Raw genomic sequence first — 8,347 nt, 5'->3', positions numbered from 1 at the left:
AGACCGGACCGGCAGATGCTCAGGTTAGATGGACCCAGACGTAGACATGAGGATGCAATCAAACGTGGGTTTATTTGATCCAGAGCAGTGACATACAGTGATGCAGTACAGGATGCAGTAGATGCTGTGATGTGGATGTCTTTCCGGAGGCAACTGCTGAGGCAACTGCTGGTCAAAAACTGATGCCTTCACAAGCCAAGGTGTCAGTCTCTAGTCACAAGGAGTGCAGCACTTAAAATGGCTACAGGAAGTGACCAGGACCAAGGCTGCAAAACCACGCCCAGCAGAGAAAAACTTTATAGATAAGGAACAAGGCGTGCAGCATACAAATTCCGGCCAGCAGATGGCAGCAGAGAAACAATACGTAGAAACAACATAGTAAAAGGAGATATAATAATACAGTGCATTAATTAAATTTGAAAGAAACAGCACACAGGGCCTGGACAGACACTGGGGTGTCCTCCTTTACAGTGGTTCCAGCACTGTGCTGTTTGAGTGTGACATCCCCAGTCAGTCACTAGAGCCCTTTGACATATCACCGTGTGACTGACTGACAGTGACAGAAGCACTCCGGCCCCATGCAGATCTCTTTCAAGTCTTCAGGTTTTATTTTTTTATATTTTTGCCTGCCACCGTTACTGGGAAGAGGCTTGGCTTAACAGAGTTGTGCAGTGTCCCACTCTGTGCTAGAAGTGGGGCCCTAAACCTTATGCATGTCATCTTATGCCATTGTGTATTTCCTATGCATTAGGCTCCATTCACACGTCCGCAGAATGTGTCCGCATCCGTTCCGCAATTTTGCGGAACGGATGCGGACCCATTCATTCTCCATGGGGACGGAATAGATGCGGACAGCACACAGTGTGCTGTCTGCAACCAAAATTGCGGAGCGCGGCCCCAATCTTCGGGTCCGCAGCTCCACAAAAGATAGAACATGTCCTATTCTTGTCCGCAGCTTGCGGACAAGAATAGGCATTTCTATGGGGGTCCCAGGCTGGTGTGTTGCGGACCCGCAATTTGCGGGTCCGCAACACATCACGGTTGTGTGAATGGAGCCTTAAGCTGCAATTTTCTTACAACAGACTGGGAACTGCATTACATCTAGTCACCACTATGTGGTGCTAAACATCACATATATATAACAGGTCAGTCACAGGAAGTCAGATGAGAGGTTAGTGGAGGAGAGTATGTAGCTTTTGCTGTGTGCCCCTGGGTACTCTCCAGTAGGGCAAGATAAGTAGGAGATCAAGTCCAAGGGTTACTGGATCCCTTTGAGAAGTGCCACTGTCTAGCCAGAGATGAAGTGGACTTATTGTATTAAAGCAACCTGTCTTTTCTATTATTTTGTTATATTGTTATATTGATTATCACATCCACATAATTGCTATCTTGTGTAGGATGTCTATTGTGGTACTTGTGGTTCGCTGCGGGCATCCTCCACTGTATGCATTTATGCTGGGGATCGTCATTAGCAACGGGCCACAAGTGCAGGATTTGCTCCCCTGTATATATATATGCACAACTGCATGTGGGTTTGAGCACTTCCTGCCTGTTTAATACCACGCCATTCTTTTCAGTTTATATTAAAGCAACCTGTTGAAATAATGGAGCAGAAGTCTGATGCCTGTAACTAGCCTCCTCCCATACTTTCCCCTGAAGAACCTCTTTGGGGAAATGCGTCGGGGTTTGGGAAATAAGTACCTTTATTTGTTTAGGGTGAACCAGGGGAATACAGGCCAGAAATGAGGATGGAGGGCCCCCACCACTAGGGGATACCCCTGGGCTTAGGGGTAGATAGGGCCTCTGTTGTAGAGTATATTATATTTGAGTTAAGTTCACAATTATATCTTTAGATCCTAACATATAGGTCTTTTTAAAAAATAATGAAATAAAATTAGTTTTTTAGGAGTCCTTTTGATTGAAGTGCTCACTAACACAGATTTAGACAGATTTGTGAACAATATTTTAGAGTAATGGGTCTTTTGTGTATGTAGAAAATGTTTCAGATCTTTGAGTTCAGCTCATGCAAAATGGGAGCAAAACCGAAAGTGTTGCGTTTATATTTTTGTTCAGTGTAGTAAGGGGTAGGCAACTTTCCTATTGGTTGCTAGGGATGTTGCTAAGCTCAGACAAAGACATTGCAGCCTTCTCATTGGCTCACAAGCAAGAAGGGAGGTTACTGATGAAAAAAAAATCTAAATCGATTAATATTCGCTATTCGAATATTCGCGCCCAACACTAGTCCTTGGTGTCATGCCAAATCTTCAGAAAATCCCTAAAACAGGAATCCGCAACTGGTACTCCAGAAGATGTAGGAACAGGGAGAGGAGTACGAGGGTGTTGTCCATAAATGACAAAGAATGGAGAGGATCCAGTAGACTCACTAGAGTGGTTGTTATAGGGGAATTCAGCCCAAAGCAATTGTACCCAGCTGTCGTGTTGGGCTGAAACAAAATACCGGAGATAGTTTTCTAATATTTGATTAACCTGCTCTACTTGCCCGTTGGTCTGGGGATAATAACCTGAAGAGATGTCCAGCTCAATTTCGAGCAGCCGGCAAAGAGCTCTCCAGAGCTTAGAGGTAAACTGGACTCCACGATCAGAAACAATATGCCAAGGTAGACCATGCAAGCAGAACATGTGTCTTACAAACAGTTTAGCAAGTTCAGCAGCCGAGGGCAGTCCAGCTAAAAGAACGAAGTGCGCCATCTTGGAGAAGCGGTCCATGATCACCCAGATAGCTGTTCATCCAACAGAAGAGGGCAGATCTGTAACAAAGTCCATGGCAATGTGTTGCAATGGGGCATCAGGAACAGGAAAAGGTAACAACAGCCCGGGTGGTTTGGTCCTGGAGACTTTATTCTGAGCACAGATGGTGCAGGCAGACACATAATCACGCACACCCTTAGACATTGTGGGCCACCAGTAGTGGCGAGACAAAAGTTCTGTGGTCTTGCGGATCCTTGGTTGACCAGCCAGTTTGAAGTTGTGCCCCCAAGCTAGAATACATTTTCTCTTGGCAGATGGCATGAATGCCTTCCCAGGATGGATGTCTTTTACCAGGACAGAAGCCACTGTGATTATGCGAGCAGGATCTACAATGTACCGGGGCTCCTCCTGCTGAGAGAAGTCAAATGACTGAGACCGAGCGTCGGCCTTTATGTTCTTCTCAGCCAAGTGAAAGTGAAGCTCAAAATCAAAACAGGAGAAGAAGGGTGCCCACCTGGCTTGGCGAGGGTTCAGACGCTGGGCTGTCTTCAGATATGTAAGGTCCTTGTGGTCTGTGAAGATTATCACTGGATGCTGGGCCCTCTCCAATAGATAATGCCACTCCTCCAAGGCAAGTTTTATGGCCAGATGCTCTCTGTCTCCTATACAGTAATTCCTCTCAGCAGGGGAGAAGAGTTTGGAGGAGAATCCAGATGTAAACATCTTGCCCTTGGAACCTTTCTGTAGTAAAACTGCACTGGCTCCTATTGAGGCGTCAACTTCTAAAAAGAATTGGCGGAAGACATTGGGATGACGCAGAACAGGTACAGAAGCAAAGGACCTCTTTAATTGGACGAAGGCGGCCTACGCCTCAGGAGTCCAGTCTCTGGCATTCACCCCTTTCTTGGTAAGAGCGGAGATCAGAGATGTAAGAGATGAAAAATTCGGGATGAACTGACAATAGAGGAATCCAACGAAGCGCTGTATAGCATGAAGACACTGTGGGAGGGGCCAGTTCATTACTGCATTCAATTTTTCAGGATCCATCTGCAACCCGGTACCCGAGATGATGTATCCGAGGAACAGTATGGTAGTTTTTCATAGATGCATTTCTCGAGTTTGACATAAAGTTGATTCTCTCTCAACCGCTGTAAAACTAAACGTACATGCCTCCGGTGAGTGGTAAAATCTGGAGAATAGATCAGTATATCATCCAGGTACACTATTATGCAGACATAGAGGAGGTTCTGGAAGATATTGTTTACCAACTTCTGGAATACCAAGGGAGCATTGCACAGACCGAAGGGCATTACAAGATACTCGTAGTGTCCATCACGAGTGTTGAAAGCAGTCTTTCACTCATCGCCCCTTTCGAATGCGGATAACGTTGTATGTGCCGTGCAGGTCCAATTTTATGAATACCTTAGCTCCCCGGATCCTGTCAAAGAGTTTGGAGATTAGCGGAAGAGGGTATTGATTCTTGACTGTGACCTTATTCAGACCTCGATAGTCAATACAGGGTGGTAGGGATCTATCTTTCTTCTGCACAAAGAAGAACCCGGCACTGGCTGGTGAAGTAGATTTCTGGATAAACCCCCTCTCAAGATTCTCCTTGATGTAATCAGACATCAGTTGGGTCTCAGGAAGTGAGAGTGGGTAGACTTGACCGCGAGGATGAGTGGCACCAGGCAGAAGGTCAATCGGAAAATCATAAGGACGATGAGTAGGCAGGGTCTCAACCTTTGAAAAGCAGGTAGACTCGCAGGAAGATCCCCAATGCAGAATCTGACTGGAGTGCCAGTCCAGAACTTGAGTGTGCTGACGCAGCCAAGGAAGACCAAGGATAACCGGATGACGCTGGCAGCACATAGAAGGAGATCATCTCTGAATGCTGAACCCTATTTGCAACTTAAGGGGCATAGTAACAGAGGGCACAGGTTTAGGGAGTGGCAGTCCATTTACAGAAGCCACTGACAGAGGCTTTTCTAAACAGATTGTAGGAAGCCGGTACTGATGGACCAGAGTTGCTGAATGAAGTTAGCGGCTGACCCAGAGTCCAAGAATGCAGGCACAGACAGTGTGACTCCCTTGTGAGAGAGAGTCACCGGAACTGAAAGGTTCGAAGAGGACTTCTCCTTGTCTACGACCACCTCTCCAATAGAGATATCGCGAACATAAAATTTTCCGTTCGCGAACGCGAATTTCCGCAAATGTTCGCGAACGTGCGAACCGCAATAGACTTCAATAGGAAGGCGAATTTGAAAACCCACAGGGACTCTTTGTGGCCACAATAGTGATGGAAAAGTTGTTTCAAGGGGACTAACACCTGGACTGTGGCATGCCGGAGGGGGATCCATGGCAAAACTCCCATGGAAAATTACGTAGTTGACGCAAAGTGTGGTAAGTTGAAATCGCTATGCGATTTATAGAACTTGAATTAATCGCATTGCGCTTTCAACTTAGAGCTTCTGCATCACCATGGGAACGGCTCCATGCTAGAATGTACTGTCGGATTTGAGAAAGTTGTAATCGCAATGCGATTAATGCAGGTTATATTAATCGCATTGCGAATTCAACTTAGAGCTGCTGGGTTCCTAATGGTTGTATTGCTAGAATAAAACGAAGATTGAGAATATAGTGCTATATTCGTTGTCAATTCTAGTAATACAACCATTAGGAACTCAGATCTAAGTTGTAATCGCAATGCGATTAATGCAGGTTACATTAATCGCATTGCGAATTCAACTTAGAGCTGCTGGGTTCCTAATGGTTGCATTGCTAGTATATAACGAAGATTGAGAATATAGTGCTATATTCGTTATATTCGTCAATTCTAGCAATACAACCATTAGGAGCTTAGCTCTAAGTTGAATTCGCGATGCGATTAATATAACCTGCATTATTCGCATTGCGATTACAACTTAGATCTGAGTTCCTAATGGTTGTATTGCTAGAATTGACAACGAATATAGCACTATATTCTCAATCTTCGTTATATTCTATCAATATAACCATTAGGAATCCAGCTCTAAGTTGTAATCTCAATGCGATTAATATAACCTGTATTAATCGCATTGCGATTACAACTTTGTGACACTGCAGCTTCAGAATTAATCTAAGATGGATGCTGTCCTTGCTTTTTGATAGGCGGTGGGAGGGTCTGGGAGGGAGGGTATGCTGATTGGCTGGAATGTGTCTGCTGACTGTGAAGTACAGGGTCAAAGTTTGCTCAATGATGATGTATAGGAGGCGGACCGAACATCGCATATGTTCGCCCGCCGCGGCGAACCCGAACATGCGATATTCACCGGGAACTGTTCGCCGGCGAATAGTTCGAGACATCTCTACTCTCCAACTGATCCTAGACATTAACATTTCCAGGCTTCTGTGGACAATTACGCACAAAGTAGGCCTTGCCTCCACAATACAGACACAGGTTCTCTGCTTTGCTGCATAAATGTTTATGGTTAGACAATCGAATGCGCTCTAGTTGCATGGGCTCTTTAGATGGGGTGGACACTAGAGAAAGAACCGGCCTCTGGAAGGATGGAGCCAAACGAGGTGGTCTTCTGGTGCATGCGACCTCCTTCGAACGTTCCCTGAAACGCATATCTATCCTTATGGCCAAGGTGATCAGGTCATTCAGAGTAGACGGATCGCGACCAGCTAATTCATCCTTAATCCGGTCATAAAAGCCCTCCCAGAACACCACCAGTTGAGCCTCATTTTTCCATGCAAGTTCAGCATCCAGGGTACGAAACTGGATGGCGTACTGACCCACAGACGAGAAACCCTTTCGTAGACGCAGCAGAGCTAAAGCAGCGGATGACGTGCTGCCGGGCTCTTCAAAGACTAGCCAGAAGGTAGCCAGGAAAGACTGCAGATTAGTGGTCTCTGGACCTCCATGTTCCCAAATAGGATTTGCCCAAGCAAGGGCCTCATCAGACAGCAGGGACACAATGAAGGCAACCTTGGACCACTCAGTGGGAAACTGGTTTAGGAATCCACGACAGGCATTTGGATCTCCACCATAGCGTGATGGCAGAGGGAGTTGTACACCAGCGGCACACAAATCCGGATTCACCGATGTGGGAATTGCAGGAGTAACAGCGACTGGCGACCCTGCAGTATCTGGAGAACAGATGGCATCCAGACGAGCAGCAACATTTTGCATGAACTGCATCATGATATCTTGACGTTTTCTCTGACGCCTCACTTTATGTAACAATTCCTGAACAACAGGCCTGGGGTGACCAGCGGGGTCCAGATGCCTCAGTAAACTGTCGCACACAAGCGGGTGTGAACCCACTGTGCCACGTGTCCTACCTCCTCTAAGGGCATTGTCTAAGTGAACCCCTCGATCTTCACAGTACCCCTGATGGTGGGGTAGACTTTCCCGAAGGGAAAACCAGGTCGCTACCTTTTGAGGAGGATAGGCACACGAGGCAGCTGGTCCAGGCGGTCCAGGAGGTACATGAGAAAGGTACCAGAGGTACAGATGTTGTCAGCAGGTGGAGTCGTTACCAGGAGCAACAGTGCAGGACCGAAGAATGAGGAAGAGGTGAAGTCAGACAGGCAAAAGGTCAGGGCAGGCGGCATAGGTACAGGTCAGGCAATCTGGGTCGGCAACAGGAGAGTCAAGACAAGCAGGCAGGAATCAAACTGGTAGCAGAATCCAGGAATACAAGTACGAGTCAGGAACACAAGCGGATATCAGTACACAAGGACCTTGACACTGAGGCATCTGGGAAAGGGGCTGAGCCACTTATATATGTGCAGGAGGGCTAGGATTGGTCATAGAGGTCACATGACCTAACCCATAAAGCCCAGAAAGTGACGCGTGACGACCCTTAAGGAAGTGCTGCAGGAAACAAGCAGCAAGCAGGCTGTGACAAGGGCTGAGAGGAAACTGTGGAGCGGATCCCGCGGTGAATGGGAAGCACAGATCACCGCTGAACATGGCGCCCGGGACCTCGGTGGTAAGCAGGGGAACAGTGGCGCACAGCAGCCGCTGTTACAGTTGCTTCCACTTGCACACCTGTCTAGGAGGGTGAGGGGTCGGGGCTCATTACACTGCTCTACAATAGATGGTAATGACGTGATCCTGCCTACGATATGTCATCATGGCAGGATCAGTGTAGTTTTATGGTGATGCCCTGCCCCTTCCCCCTCTGCAAGTGGAGGCAGCCAATCCAAATCACATTCTAGGACAGGTTGCTGGAGGTCATTTTGAAGCATTCCTGGAGAACCCCTTTAAGTGAAAGGGGCAGTAGTGCAGCCCTCTGCACAGACATGCAGCCTTGAGCACTGCTGTCTGTAAGGGAAAACATAATTTTTTTACTCTGTAGAGGTGTCCACAAAATGTTCATGCCAGGCAGAGAACACACAATGGCTGTCAGATAACAGCTTCTGTGTTTCTTTTCATCCAACATCACTGCCGGTAAGTCAATGTCAGGTCTTTTTAGGTAGCCATAAGGTCAAGACAAAGACAACTCTAGGGAGTCCAGCCTCCTGTGCCAGTGTCATGCCCTTGCAGACATGAGATAGGACTGTAGTAGTGTTGCCAAGGAGTATGACGTTACTGCCAGGGAGAAAGGGAAGCTACCTCTTGCCCCGTCACATTTCCTGTATCACATTA

This window comes from Bufo gargarizans, chromosome 4 (assembly GCF_014858855.1).
Source record: "Bufo gargarizans isolate SCDJY-AF-19 chromosome 4, ASM1485885v1, whole genome shotgun sequence".
Lineage (NCBI taxonomy): Eukaryota > Metazoa > Chordata > Amphibia > Anura > Bufonidae > Bufo > Bufo gargarizans.
This window is presented reverse-complemented; position numbering follows the sequence as displayed.